Genomic DNA, 15,213 nt, shown 5'->3' with positions numbered 1-15,213 from the left:
GGTGAATCTGCGGAACGCATTGCCACAGAAGGCTGTGGAGGCCAAGGCAGTGGATATTTCTAAGGCGGAGATAGATGGATTCTTGATTAGTACGGGTGTCAGGGGATATGGGGAGAAGGTCAGAGAATGGGGTTGGGAGGGAGAGATAGATCAGCCATGATTGAATGGTGGAGTAGACGTGATGGGCCAAATGGCCTAACTCTACCCCTGTCCCTCATGACCTTATGACCTTCCCCCAAGCTGCATATTGGTTAATTACAGGCTCTGGCGAAACTGTAACCTCCCGTGTGTTTGTCCAACTTACAATTCCAATTATCCCGCACCCTTGAAATATTGGTGGTGCCAGGCTGTTTCAGCAAATCTCAGGCGGCACGGTGGCACAGCGTTAGAGTTGCTGCCTTACAGCTCCAGAGACCCGGGTTTGATCCTGACTGCGGGTGCTGTCTGTACGGAGTTTGTACGTTCTCCCCGTGACCGGGTGGGTTTTCTCCGGATGCTCTGGTTTCCTCCCACACTCTAGAGATGTGCGGGTTTGTAGGTTAATTGGCTTTGGAATAATTATAAATTGTCCCCAGTGTGTAGCATAGTGCCAGTGTACGGGGTGATCGCTGGTCGGCACGGGCTCGGCGGGCTGAATGGCCTGTTTCCGCTCTGTATCTCTAAACTAAACTAAACTTGTGGATGTGGCCCAGCCCATCACACAGACTCCCAACCATTGACTCCATCCACACTTCAAAGCAGCCAACATAATCAAAGACTTGTCCCATCCCATTTCTCCAGAGATGCTGCCTGACCAGCTGGGTTTTAGTTTTTTAGTTTTACTTTTTGGAGATACAGCGCGGAAACAGGCCCTTCGGCCGGCTTAGTCCGTACCGACCAGCGAGTTCCACACTTCCATACTTTCTTACACACACCAGGGACAGCTTTTACATTTACACCAAAGCCGATTAACCTACAAACCTGTACGCCTTTGGAGTGTGGCAGGAAACCCAGAGAAAACCCACGCAGATCACGGGGAGAACGTACAAACTTCATACAGACAGCACCCGTGGTCAGGATCGAACCCGGGTCTCAGGCGCTGTGAGGCAGCAACTCTACCGCTGCGCCACCGTGACTCCAGCACTCTGTGTCTCACTCTGACCTGAGGTGAACTTGAGCTCGCTGCTTAGGTTCTGGGAGTGGATTACATTCGCCAAAGTGAGGGGTTGATGTTGTGAGGGGTTGGATTCTCTCCCTCCTGACCGCCCGCCCCGGCCCTAACTCTGACTGCCCACCCTGACCCTGACCACCCTGACCCTGACCACCCCGGCCCTGACCGCCCGCCCAGGCACTGACCGCTTGCCCTGACCATGACCCTGACCACCCGTCTTGACCCTGTCCGCCCGCCCTGACCCTGACCCTGACCGCCCTGGCCCTGACCACCCTGGCCCTGACCGCCCGCCCTGGCCCAGAGCTACCGCAAACACAGAGTTTAATTTAGTTCAGAGACACAGCGCGGAAACAGGCCCTTCGGCCCACAGAGTCCACACCAACCAGCGATCCACGCACATCCACACTATCCTACACGCACTGGGGACAATTTACACATACACCAAGCCAATTAATCTACGTCTTTGGAGTGTGGGAGGAAACCGAAGATCTCGGAGAAAACCCACGCAGGTCACGGGGAGAACGTACAAACTCCGTACAGTACAGCACCCGTGGTCGGGATGGAACCCGGGTCTCTGGCGCTGCAAGTGCTGTAAGGCAGCAACTCTACCGCTGCGCTGCGTGGGCGTGAAGCACCAGCGCCACACGTGCCAGCACAACCAGAGCCTCCCTCACACTGGATCCGACCCACGGGACATCAGTGAGGGAACCAAACCGCCAACAACAACACGTTGCCCGCTAGGGACAGAGGGACACTTGTGTCCTTGCACAAGCTTGCTTTCACTCGGGCATTTTGATCACTTTCATTAAGCCTTATAATTAAGACCATCACCAGCAGCGAAGCTCGCTAAAATGCTCGCGCCAAACCGTAGGAATCATTGGCAGATGTGTACGTTTACAGTCGTGCCCGGGGTGGATTTTAACGGTTTCAACAGGACAAACTTCGCCAGAAACCCAGCGTGTGACAGGCCTTGGGCAAGCTTTCGATGGTGTTTCCTCAGTTAAAGAGATCTTTTGAGCTCACAGTGAGACACCCAAATAGTCAGTAAGTGAAAACACAGCTCTCCCCCCCTCCCCCACAGCCACGCAAACGCAAACTGCAGACGTCCCACCGACCTATTCACAAACGCAGGTCGCACAATCACAGCTTAACTAACTTGTGCAATGAATAACATTTAACAGTCCAAAAAAAAGATACAAAAATGCCCTGGAAAAAACCCATCTCTTTTTCATTTTTAACAGCGAGCCAGTGGCGCGGCGGGTAGTGCTGCTGCCTCACAGCGCCAGAGGCACGGTTTCGCTCGTGGCCGCGGGCGCTGTCTGCACGGAGGTAGTGGAAAAAGGGAAAGGAAAGAGAGGGCAGGAAATTGTGTAAAAAAGACACAAAGTGCTGGAGTAACTCAGCGGGTCAGGCAGCATCTCTGGAGAACGTAGATAGGTGACGTTTCACAGAGTGCCGGAGTAACTCAGCGGGTCAGGCAGCATCTCTGGAGAACGTAGATACGTGACGTTTCACAGAGTGCTGGAGTAACTCAGCGGGTCAGGCAGCATCCCTGGAGAAAAGGAATGGGTGACGTTTCACAGAGTGCTGGAATAGCTCAGCGGGTCAGGCAGCATCTCTGGAGAACGTGGATAGGTGACATTTCGGGGTCAGCACCCTTCTTCAGACTGACCCTGATCCAGACTCATCTATCCATGTTCTCCAGAGATGCTCACAAATCGCACTTACCCACATTAGCTCAGTAGCCATCTATGGCTAGTCAAGGGCCGACGTTGATGCATCTTATATATTGCACGTGGATATGCGAGGAATGGGGAGATATAGACAGCTAAGAACAGCTCTTTCCCAGCTGTTATTAAACTAATAATGGGACAAGTTATACACTAAGAATGTATTCCCGATCTCCCAATCTACCTTGCACTTTTAAAAAAAAATATGGTCTTTCTCTGTGGCTTTAACACAATATTCTGTAGCAGCAAGGTACTGCAGATGTTGGTCTACAAGCAGTAGAGTTGCTGCCTTACAGCGCCTGAGACCCGGGTTCGATCCTGATCACGGGTGCTGTCTGTACGGAGTTTGTATGTTCTTCCCGTGACCTGCGTGGGTTTTTACTCCGGTTGCTCCTGGTTTTCTCCCACACTCCAAAGACGTACAGGTTTGTAGGCTAATTGGCTTCGGTAGAAATTGTACATTGTTCCTATTGTGTGTGTAGGATAGTGTTAGTGTGCAGGGATGGCTGGTCGGCACGGACTCGGTGGGCCGAAAGGCCTGTTTCCACCCTGTGTCTCAAAACTAAGCTAAACTAAATGTGTAGGAAGGAACTGCAAATGCTGGTTTAAACCCTTCTGAAGGGTCTCAACCTGAAACGTCACCCATCCCTTCTCTCCGGAGATGCTGCCTGTCCCGCTGAGTTACTCCAGCATTTTGTGTCTATCTTTGTGTAGGAAGGAACTGAAGGTGCTGGTTTGAATCGAAGGTAGACACAAAATGCTGGAGTAACTCATCAGGTCGGGCAGCATCTCTGAAGAGAAGGAATGGGTGACATTTTGGATCGAAACCCGTATGAAGTGTCCCGCTGAGTTACTCCAGCATTTTGTGTCTACCAAGGAACTGCAGGTGCTGGTTTAAAAGCAAAGACAGACACAAAAAACTGGAGTAACTCAAAGCGCTAGCAAAAGCCCCAGCAGAGAGCGATTAAAGGCAGCCAGCTGTCACCTTGAGCCCAGACTGGCTCACTGCCACACGTACTGGGAGTGATGTGACTGCCGCATTCATATGTTCCATTAACTAAACCCATTACAAATGTCACAACAGCAGGCTTCAGTACCCCTTGCATGGGCCTGCCGAGAACACCGACGAGATTATAATTACGCTGTCCGTCGCCTACACGCACGCTCTGATGCCCGTATCCTTGTTTGCAATCGTGACAAACCATTTGGGAACGGAAATTGCCAGCCATTAAGCTGTCAAACGGCAGCTGAAAGCAAAGCAAGGTTTTCTGCAAATCTGCGCGGCAGCTTTGATCTGGCGGTAGACACAAGATGCCGGAGTAACTCAGCGGGTCAGGCAGCAAATCCGGGAAAAAACAGGAAGAAGTGACGTTTCGGGTCGAGACTCTTCTGCTGACCCACTGAGTTACGTAGAAACATAGAATATAGGTGCAGGAGCAGGCCATTCGGCCCTTCGAAACAGCACCGCCATTCAATATGATCATGGCTGATCATTCAAAATCAGTACCCCGTTCCTGCTTTTTTCCCTTGATAGGTTACTCCAGCATTTCATGTCTATCTTTGGTTTTAACCAGCATCTGCAGTTCCTTCCTACAAATTCGACCGGGGTGAATTAGTTGTCGCTGGGCCTACGGATTTAAAGTGCTTTATGGAGGCGAGGGTAAGTGGTGGAGATTTCACGTTAAGAGATTGACTTAGGAGTTTAGGGGCGGCACGGTGGCGCATGCGGTAGAGTTGCTGCCTCACAGCGCCAGAGACCCGGGTTCCAACCTGACTACCGGTGCTGTCTGCATGAGGTTTGCACGTTCTCCCTGTGACCTGCGCGGGTTTTCTCCGGGTGCTCCGGTTTCCCCCCGCAACCCAAAGACCCACAGGTTTGTACGTTAATTGGCTTTGTTAAAAATGTACATTGTGTCTAGTGTGTGGGATAGTGCTAGTGTACCAGCATTTGTGTAGTGCTAGTGTACGTGGTGATCACTAGTTGGCGGGATGAAGGATATGTTTCTGCGTTGTATCCCTAAAGCCTAAAGCAAAACTAAAGTTTAGAGTTTAGTTTAGAGAGTGCAGCATTTAACAACTCCTTCGATGCACTGAGCTCACACCGACCACCGATTCACACTAGTTCCATGTTATCCCACTTTTGCATCCAGTCCCTACATACCAGGGGTGATTTACAGAGGCCAATTAACCTACAAACCTGCACATCTTTGGGATGGGGGGCCTGGAGGTTAGTCTCTGGAAGCTGCTTCTCCAAGGCAGGCAGTGGGGGGGGGGGGTGTGAGGAACTGCCCGACCCGGCGTACAGACCCCTCGTGTCTGTGCAGCGGAGGGTTCAAGCACAGCGGGCGACTCAGCGACAACAGCTGTCGCTTCGCCAGCGCTCTGGGAACCTGGAGACGGGGGGGGGGGGGGTCATCAGATCTCCCCACCGCAGAGGCAGGAGTTAAACTGGGCAAATGCAGCAGCTGGCAATAAACCTGGGGTCATGGCGTGAACGACCCCTGACCTCACAATGTTTGACTCCTGGAATCAGGGTGCGTCTGACCCCTGGGGTCACAGTGTGTCTGACCCCTGACTTCACAGTGTGTCTGACCCCTGGGGACACAGTGTGCCTGAAACCTGTGGCATGGCGTGCCTGACCCCTGACCTCACGGTGCGTCTGACCCCTGGTGTCAGGGTGTGTCTGACCCCTGACCTCACGGTGTGTCTGACCCCTGGTGTCAGGGTGTGTCTGATCTCTGACCTCAGGGTGTGCCTGACCCCTGACCTCACGGTGTGTCTGACTCCTGGGGTCAGGGTGCACGTGACCGCTGATGTCACAGAGTGTCTGACTCCAGCATCACGGTGTATCTGACGTGCAGTGCCGATCTTCCAACCTACCTTAATTGAGGACTCTGCACTTTTTTAACCTGCACTTTCTCTGTAGCCCTGACGCTGTAACATGATATTCTGTACTCTGGCATTTTTCTCTTTGCACTTCCCGTTGTACTTGTGTATGAGTTGATTGCACAGGATGATTTGATCTGCCTGGATAGCGTGCAAACGAAAGCTTTTCACGTCACGTTAAACGTGACCATAATAATAAACCGATACCAGTGGGGGGTCTTTGTGCTTTTTCCCCACAGTGCATTTGAGGCAGGAGAGCCAGTGTAGTTAAAAATATAAACCCCAAACACATTCCCTCAGCACAGAAAAACTAAAAACATCTTGACAAGGCAGGAAATGAGTCCTTGTGCAACTGATAGGGTAACACGGTGGCACAGCGGTAGAGTTGCTGCCTTACTGCGCCAGAGATGTGGGTTCGATCCTGACTACGGGTGCTGGCTTTATGGAGTTTGTACGTTCTTCCCGTGACCACGTGGCTTTTCTCCGGTTCCCTCCCACACTCCAAAGACGTCCAGGTTTGTAGGTTAATTGGCTTGGGGTCATCGTAAATTGTCCCTGGTGAGTGTAGGTAGGATAGTGTTGATGGTCGGAGTGGACTCGGTGGGCCGATGTGCCTGTTTCAATGCTGCATCTCTAAACTAAACTGAACGAAACTAATTAGCAGCAGAACAGCACGCAGAGACCACCTGAAGTTGCCCCATTCCCCATGAGCTCACACAGCCAAGCGCTAAACACCACCTGACTCCATCAAACATCCTCCACCTCCCAGCTGCCCAAGTGTAACCCGAGCCCGGGCCAGCCCGGGCCAGCCCGTGCTGTCTGAGATTTTAAGGGCCAGAAGTAACGATTAACAAATGGTTAACGCAGTGCGAGGAAGGAAATGCAGATGCTGCCTTATACCGAAGGTATACACAAAATGCTGGAGTCATTCAACAGCTCAGGCAGCACATCTGGAGAAAAAGAATAGCTGATGTCTCGGGTTGGGACCCTTCCTCAGACCTAGTTTAACCCTTTCACAGTACAATAAACACTTTAATTCTTCTAGTATCCCACCCTGGCCTGTTAAATGCATTCAATTTTCTGTTAACCCATAAAGAGCTGCTGAAGGATTAACTCTTCCACAAATGGATTTTGTAGTTAACCCCTCTTATCCCACTGACCTCTCCTGCAGAATCACTATTTTAACCCTTCCCTTGCACAGTCTGCACTGTTAGCTTTTTAACCCTTTCATTGATTTGTTCTACGTCTTTAATCCTCCAGGCGTGGAGTGTTTTTAAGCAGAGTTTAGTTTATTGCCACTCGTACCGAGGTACAGTGAAAAGCTTTTTATTGCACGCTAACCAGATGGGGAGAGACAATACATGCTTACAATCGAGCCGCCCACAGTGTACAGATACATGATAAAGGGAGTAAGGGTGCACGAGAACCACATCCAGCTACCAGAGGGAAGGAGCCCTAGGGGTGAGACGCAGGAAGAGTTTCACGCAGTCTTTAGATGTTCACTGCAGCCCTCCATGCGGCAAGATGGCCTCTTCCACTGGTGAGGTCCAGTTTATATCTCGTGAGTGGGTGAACATATGATGAGCGTTTGACTGCACTGGGCCGTAGGGGTACCAACTATCTCACTCCCAAATGAGGGACAAGGTGACGTCACCGCCCCGCACCCCACGTGACCTCACCCAGCCAGCGGCCACGTGCTCCCGCTCCACCAATGGCGGCCGCCCGGGCCGGGAGGCGGGTTGCTACGCAACCTCCGTTAGGCGGCGCCTGGGCCTCCGGGCCTACACTGTCCGGGCCTACACTGTCCGGACCTACACTGTCCGGACCTACACTGTCCGGACCTACACTGTCCGGACCAACAGTGTCCGGACCAACAGTGTCCGGACCTACACTGTCCGGGCCTACACTGTCCGGACCTACACTGTCCGGACCTACACTGTCCGGGCCTACACTGTCCGCACCTACACTGTCCGCACCTACAGTGTCTGGACCCACACCGTCTGGACCCACAGTGTCCGGACGTAAACTGTTCGGACCTACACTGTCCGGACCTACACTGTCCGGGCCTACACTGTCCGGACCTACACTGTCTGGAACTACAGTGTGCGGGCCTATACTGTCTGGGGCTACAATGTCCGGGCCTACAGTGTCCGGGGCTATACTGTCTGGGCCTACAGTGTCCGGGCCTACAGTGTCCGGGCCTACAACGCCCCGCCGGGCCTAATATGGGACAAGGGCAGTCCTGTACTTGACAAACCAACTTAGCCCAAAATACGGGATGTCCTGGCTAATACGGGACAGTTGGCAACCCTACTGGGCCGCTACTCACTGGTGCTTAGAAGGATGAGGGGGAGATTTCATTGAAACTTGCAGAATAGTGAAAGGCCTGGATAGAGTGGATGTGGAGAGGATGTTTCCAGTAGTGGGAGAGTCTAGGACCAGAGGTCATAGCCTCAGAATTAAAGGACGTTCCTTTAGGAAGGAGATGAGGAGGAATTTCTTCAGCCAGAGGGTGGTGAATCTGTGATATTCATTACAACAGAAGGCTGAGGACGCCATCAATGGATAATTTTAAGGCAGAGATAGATAGATTCCTGATTAGTACGGTATCAGGGGAGAAGTCAGGAGAATGGGGTTAGGAGGGAGAGACAGATCGGCCATGATTGAATGGTGGAGTAGACTTGATGGACCGAATGGCCCAATCCTGCTCCTATCACTTATGAACATGAGGATGGTGGATAAAATCAAGATGGCTGCATGTACGATGAGAACGCTGGGCGAGAGGGTGGCATGATCTACGTTGTGGCTTGGACTCAGGCAGAGAGGAACCCAAGAGGTGTGGAGATGAGGTGACCCTGCAGCCAGCACTGACCTTTGTCAGGAGAACAGTCTCAGGATGACAGGGTGCAGGATGTATTCATGCTTCATAACTTCATCAGTCATAGGAGCAGAATTAGGCCATTCGGCGCATCAAGTCCACTCCACCATTCAATCATGGCTGATCATGGCACGGTGGCGCAGCGGTAGAGTTGCTGCCTTACAGCGAAATGCAGCGCCAGAGACTCAGGTTCGATCCTGACTACGGGCGCCGTCTTTACGGAGTTTGTACGTTCTCCCCGTGACCTGCGTGGGTTTTCACCGAGATATTCGGTTTCCTCCCACACTCCAAAGACGTACAGGTATGTAGGTTAATTGGCTGGGCAAATGTAAAAATTGTCCCTAGTGTGTGTAGGATAGTGTTAGTGTGCGGGGATCGCTGGGCAGCGCGGACCCGGTGGGCCAAAGGGCTTGTTTCCGCGCAGTATCTCTAAATCTAAATCTAAAATCTAAATCTATACTTGGAATAAGTGTACATTGTCCCCAGTGTGTGTAGGCTTGTGCAGGAATCGCTGGTCGGTGTGTACCTGCTGAGCTGAAGGGCTAAACTATCCCCAAAATCTCTCTCTGTTACATTGGCATCGGTGCTACCTCCTGCACCCATGCAGAACTCAAGGACTTCATTAACTTCACCCCCAATTTCCATCCTGGACTCAGGTTCACTTGGACCATCTCCGACACCTCCCTCCGCTGAAGTAAAACAGCTGTGCTGCTGACGACTTCAGTGTGAAGCGTTTATTCCAGCTGGTGGCTGCGGTTGTCTGGATAACGTCCATTCACAGTCCTACACACACACACACAGTTCTACCTCTTCCCCAGGCTCTCTGCAGATCCCATAACACAGTTCTCTCTTCTTTGTTGAGGAAAAGCAAAACCTTTGTTCTTTCAGGAGCCGCAGCTAGAACATATTGGTTTATAATTTACGAGCAGCAGAACCCCTTTGGGGAGGAGGAGGGGGAGGAGGAGGAGGAAGGGGGGGAGGAGGAGGGGAGGAGGAGGAGGAGGGGAGGGGAGGAGGAGAGTGAAGAGGGGGGGAGGAGGAGGAGGGGAGGGAAGGAGGAGGGGGAGGAGGAGGGGGAGGAGGAGGGTGAAGAGGGGGGAGGAGGGGGAGGAGGAGGAGGGGAGTGATGCGGGCCTGAGGAAGGAGGGCCGTGTGTTGCTGAGACCTTGCCGCTGGCTGTGTGTGTGAGCGGGGGGCTACCACTGCTCCCCGGAGGCTGGGAGGCTGATGCCTGCACTCCCAATGATGCAGCGACTGTCAGACCAGGCCCCGCAGGGAGCAGCCAGGCTCATAGAGGCTCCTGGAACACACAGGGCAGCACACACCAGGGCTGCTGAGCAATCCCACCCCACTGGGGGCTGGGGGCCGGGGGCCATCTCACCACTCACCGGAGACCCATGACAAAAAACAGCAGCGTTACGGCAATTTGAATTTGGATTTGAATTAGATTCTTCCCTACAGCCATCAGGCTGTTAATCACCACAACCCCCAAATCAGCTCCGAACTACACAGACTAGAGCTTAGGTGTTTATTCACAAAATGCTGGAGTAACTCAGCAGGTCAGGCAGCATCTCTGGAGAGAAGGAATGGGTGACGTTTCGGGTTGAGACCCTTCTTCAGACTGACCCGAAACGTCACCCATTCCTTCTCTCCAGAGATGCTGCCTGACCTGCTGAGTTACTCCAGCATTTTGTGAATAAATACCTTCGATTTGTACCAGCATCTGCAGTTATTTTCTTAGACTACAGCTTAGTTTAGTTTAGAGATACAGCGTGGAAGCAGGCCCTTCGGCCCATCGGGTCCGCACCGACCAGCGATTCCCACACATTAACCCGATCCTACACACACTGGGGACATTTTTTTAACATTTATACCAAGCCAATCAACCTACAAACCTGTCCGTCTTTGGAGTGTGGGAGGAAACCGAAGATCTGGGAGAAAACCTACGCAGATCACGGGGAGAACGTACAAACTCCGTACAGACAGCACCCGTAGTCGGGATCGAACCCGGGTCTCCGGCGTTGCAAAGCAGCAACTCTACCGCCGCGCCACCGTGCCGACTAGGGGGCATTGGTGTTGTCTTTCTGCACTATTTTTGTTTGTTTTATGTTTGTGTGTGTATGTATGTATGTCTGTTCATAAGTGATAGAAGCAGAATCAGGCCTTTCTGATCAAGTCTACTGTGCCATTCAGTCATGACTGATCTATCTTTCCCTCTCAACCCCATTCTCCTGCCTTCTCCCCATAACCCCTGACACGTGCACTAATCAGGTGGGTGTATACATTCTGAACGTTTCATTTAGTATATTGTTTGTGGAGCACTGTGCTTCCATGTTCTGTTGTGCTGCTGCAAGCAGGAATTTCATAGTTCTGTTGGGAACATATGATAATAAAACACTCTTGACTCACGTCGCCCTCTGACGCTCCAGAGAAAACAATCCCAAGTTTGTCTGACTTCTCATTGCAGCCCAATTCAGGCAGCATCCCGGCAAACATATAAGATTATTAAGGGGTTGGACACGTTCGAGGCAGGAAACATGTTCCCAATGTTGGGGGAGTCCAGAACCAGGGGCCACAGTTTAAGAATAAGGGGTAGGGCAATTAGAACGGAGATGAGGAAAAACTTTTTCAGTCAGAGAGTTGTGAATCTGTGGAATTCACTGCCTCAGAAGGCAGTGGAGGCCAATTCTCTGGATGCATTCAAGAGAGAGCTAGATAGAGCTCTTGAGGATAGCGGAGTCAGGGGGTATGGGGAGAAGGCAGGAACGGGGTACTGATTGAGAATGATCAGCCATGATCACATTGAATGGCGGTGCTGGCTCGAAGGGCCGAATGGCCTACTCCTGCACCTATTGTCTATTGTCTATTGTCAAACAGCCCCTTGCACAAGGATTATCCCAGCCCGTAGTCTGGACTCGATGGGCCGAATGGCCTAATTCTGCTCCCCTGGCTTATGGTCTTATAGAATGGGGTTGAGAGGGAAACACCGATCAGCCACGATCTAATAGTTGGGCCGACTTGATGGGCTGAATGGCCTAATTCTGTTCTTGTGGCATAGGATCTTATCGAATGGGGTTGAGAGGGGAAATTATATCAGCCATGATCTAATGGCAGGGCTGACTTGATGGGCTGAATGTCCTCACTTTGCTTAACTATATACTAAAACTCTCATTTATTTATTTGTTTGTTCCTGAACTACAGCCAAAACGGTCCACGATAGCGCGACAGTTCTAGGCCCACCTTACTCACCGTCACCCATTTGGTGCTAATGGAAGAGGTTTCATTGAAATCGGTGTTATATTTTTGAAGTTATTCACATCTTAAAGTTTAAATCTATCTCCGAGGGAGGGAGGGGGGGGGGAGAATAAGGGGGGTTGAGGGGGATGGAGTGGGGGGGATGGGAAGGGGGGAGGGGAGGGGGAGGGATGGGGGAGAGGGGGAGGGATGGGGGAGAGGGGGAGGGGGGGAGGGGAAGGGGAGGAGGGGAGACGAGAGGGTGCTGCATCAATGCAGGAGAGGTTTGGGCCCCACGGAACCACTTGGTCTGGTAGTCTTACAGAATGGGGTTGGGAGGGAAAGATAGATCAGCCACGATTGAATGGTGAAGACTCGATGAGCCGAGTGGCCTAATCTGCTCCTGTGTTTTAAGACCGTACGATTGAGACGGCTGTTGATGCCAAGGATTTCTCGGGGTAAAGTCCCCTTGCGTTCTCTCACGGCATTAAACGGCGCCAAGATCACGGGCAAGTGGCCGACACGAGATGCTTGTCCTTTGACGCAGGGTGCCCACGGAAACGTGCTCTATGTTCTCCACGGATGCTGCCTGTCCCGCTGAGGTACTCCAGCTTTTTTGTGTCTGTCTTTGCTCAATGTTCGCAGTGGTGAAGGAGATCGCCCCTGGGCCGTGTGGGATTGTTTGGGATTAAAATGGAGAGCGCGGAGAGTGGAGGAAGAAAATTCACCTCCTACTACAAGAACGAAGCCGAATATTAAAAGTAGTGGGCAGCTGGTGAGCTGCTCCAGCTGCTGTGTCAATCTCCGGCTGCCATCAATGGCGAGATTGATGTAGGTTGGTGCACATTCCTTCTACGTACACAGAACAGCACAGCACAGGAACAGGCCCTTCGGCCCGCAATGTCTGTGCCGAATATGATGCCAACATAAAACTAATCCCCTCTGCCTGCACGTGATCCATATCGAAGGTAGGCACAAAATGCTGGAGTAACTCAGCGGGTCAGGCAGCATCTCTGGAGCGAAGGAACGGGTGACCTTTCGGGTCGAGACCCTTGTTCAGGTCTCTTCTCTCCCGAGATGCTGCCTGACCCGCTGAGTTATTCCAGCATTTCGTGTCTACCTTCGATTTCAACCAGCATCTGCAGTTTTCTGTTCCCTACACATTTCCCTCCATATCCACGTGCCTATCTAAAAGTCTCTTAAAAAGGGCGGCACGGCGGTAGAGTTGCTGCATCAAACCGCCAGAGACCCGGGTTCGATCCTGACCATGGGTGCTGTCTTCATGGAGTTTGTACCTTCTCCCTGTGACCACGTGGGTTTTCTCCGGGTGCTCCGGTTTCCTCCCACACTCCAAAGACGTACAGGCTTGTAGGATAATTGGCTTCTGTAAATTGTGGTAAACTATCCCTAGTGTGTGCGTGTGTGTGTGTGTGTGTGTGTGTGTGTGTGTGTGTGTGTGTGTGTGTGTGCGTGTGTGTGTGTGTGTGCGTGTGTAGGATAGTGCTGGAGTACGGGGTGATCGCTGGTTGGTGCGGACTCGTTGGGCTGAAGAGCCTGTTTCCACACTGTATCTCTGACGTCCAGGGTCTAAGCCACTATGGTACCTGCAACTCTACTGCTGCGCCATCGTGCCGCACAAGATCTATGTTCTATGTTCGAAGCAGCATTAAAAATGGCAAGGAGCAAGATTAACACGAGCTGAGATGGCGACCAAAATCAATCCCCATTAAGAGGGAGTCGCGGGGTTGTATGTTACGACTGTTATGAGATAAGCTAGGAGGTTACATAAGCTTGGAACAGATGAGGGCGCACACTGTTGGCAGTTGCAGAGATAACACGGTGGCTTGTTACCATTCACTCCCAGATTTGGTTCTATTGTCAATGAGATAGATTGCCCCGACCCACCTAGGATTACATTAGGCCCCCGCTGGTGTCAGCACAATGGATAGCCCAATAAGCCAGCAGAGTAATTAAGCATTGTGGATAAAAGGCACAGACAACACAACTCCTTAAGCAGGTTGCAATGGGTGGGGGATGGTGGCAGAAGAGGGGGGGGGGGGGGGGGGGGGGATGGAAAATTCCCATGGGAATTTCAAAGCACATGTCCAAATGGTTCCAAGTTCCAGGTCAATGGGGTTGAGTGGGAAAAATGGATCAGTCATGATTGAATGGTGGAGTAGACTTGATGGGCCGAATGGCCTAATTCTGCTCCTAGGACATACGAACATATGAACAGCAGCGGCAGAGTTGCTGCCTCACAGCACCGGAGACCCGGGTTCGATCCTGACCACGGGTGCTGTCTGTACGGAGTTTGTACGTTCTCCCCGTGGGTTTTCACCGAAATCTTCCGTTTCCTCCCACACTCCAAAGACAGACAGGTATGTGGGTTGATTGGCTCGGTACAAATGTAAAATTGTCCCTAGTTTGTGTAGGGAAAAGTGTTAATGTGTGGGGATCGCTGGTCGGCGCGGACTCGGTGGGCCGAAGGGCCTGTTTCAACACTGTATCTCTAAACTAAACTAAACAAAAGATACACACAAAAAGCTGGAGTAACGCAGCGGAACAGGCAGCTTCTCTGGAGAGAAGGGATGGGGTGACGTTTCGGGTCGAGACGCTTCTTCAACTAATCTAAACTGTGGATGGAGTGAGGGGGTTGGGCGTGGGACCTTGTGGTGGGTTTGCTGCTGGGCCCGGCCAAGCTGGCCTTCCACGGGTCATGGCAGCAGGCAGACGAGGGCATCACCTAGGCCGACTGCCTGCCCCTTACATCCGTGCCCGGCTCTCTCTGGGCTCGGTTTACCTTTGTCATTGTTACCTGTTCAGACGTACAGTGAAAAGCTTTGTTTCATTTTGGTAGGAATGGGAAAGTTGGGCCGAAGGGCTTATTTCCATGCTCTTATCACCCTGTGACTCAATGAGAGAACTGCTGAGTTTAGGGTAGCTGTGAACATGAACACCAATGATATAAATCTGCTAGATGCCAAAAGAAATATGACAAGACGCAAAAATAAAATGATGGGAGGCATAGATCGGGTAAAACTGTGCATGACTAGAGGGTTTAGCTTTGAGGTGAAAGGGGCAAAGCTTAAAGGAGATGATTGGGCAGGTTTTTTTGTAAAGAGGGTGGTGGGTGCCTGGAATGCGCTGGCAGGGGTGGTGGCTTTTAGATAGATACCTGAATATGCAGGGAATGGAGCGGTATGGACCACATGCAGGCAGAGATTAATTTAACTTGGTATCAAGTTCCACATAGACATTGTGGGCCGAAGTGACTGTTCCTTATAAGTTCATAAGTTCTACGAGCAGAACTAGGCCATTTGACCCATCAGGTCTAC

The 15,213-nt window shown here is 51.7% G+C and overlaps 1 protein-coding gene across 1 annotated transcript in view; it reads right to left on the bottom strand.

Moving 5' to 3' along the window:
- Window positions 1-15,213, bottom strand: part of nxn (nucleoredoxin) — a 101,927-nt gene that overhangs the window by 42,097 nt on the left and 44,617 nt on the right. The gene's annotated exons all lie outside the window — the stretch shown is intronic.

The sequence above is a fragment of the Rhinoraja longicauda genome, chromosome 26, assembly GCF_053455715.1.
Source record: "Rhinoraja longicauda isolate Sanriku21f chromosome 26, sRhiLon1.1, whole genome shotgun sequence".
NCBI classification, from domain to species: Eukaryota; Metazoa; Chordata; class Chondrichthyes; order Rajiformes; family Arhynchobatidae; genus Rhinoraja; species Rhinoraja longicauda.
The sequence above is the reverse complement of the archived record's forward strand: the minus strand, read 5'-3'. Positions and strand labels throughout refer to the sequence as shown.